Genomic DNA, 530 nt, shown 5'->3' on the forward strand with positions numbered 1-530 from the left:
GGCCTAGTACCTCTGCTGAGACTTTAAAAAAAAAAATAGGAAAACTACTCCAATTTCCAAAAGGCATCTTACCATGACAGAAAAGTCAACCAAAGCCAAGTTTGGACTAAATGTATCAACTTTAATAGCTATGCATTCGATCTCCCATTACCAGAAAACACAAATTACTCGTCAAAGCTTCATACCTTTCATCAAATTTATAGGTAAAGCTTCACTCACTCAAGATAAGGATTTCACTACAACAGCAAATTTATTGACCTTAGACTTCGACGTTATTTGGCGACCTCTAAGGAGGGTGGGTCCAGGCTTCAAAGTGACGCCTGCATTAGGAAAATATTATAAGAGCTATGGATGCGGTACTATTGGTAAAATTAATTTTCTAGAAAAAAAATTAATAATGTGTCTACAGCACCCGGTATTCCCAAGCGGTCTCCCATCCAAGTACTAACCAGACCCGACGTTGCTTAACTTCGGTGATCGGAAGAGAACCGGTGTTTTGAAGGTAGTATGGCCGTAGACAAGGGTGCATA

At 39.6% G+C, this 530-nt stretch overlaps 1 non-coding gene across 1 annotated transcript; it reads right to left on the reverse strand.

Annotated features, from left to right (window-relative positions):
• Positions 1–400: 400 nt before the first annotated feature.
• LOC117100569 lies at positions 401–519 on the reverse strand. Its single transcript, XR_004444138.1, has one exon. It is a non-coding gene; the product is annotated as a 5S ribosomal RNA (ribosomal RNA).
• Positions 520–530: the final 11 nt, after the last annotated feature.

This window comes from Anneissia japonica, unplaced genomic scaffold (assembly GCF_011630105.1).
Source record: "Anneissia japonica isolate Jap-2015-1 unplaced genomic scaffold, ASM1163010v1 scaffold115423_len910_cov194, whole genome shotgun sequence".
Taxonomy (NCBI): domain Eukaryota; kingdom Metazoa; phylum Echinodermata; class Crinoidea; order Comatulida; family Comatulidae; genus Anneissia; species Anneissia japonica.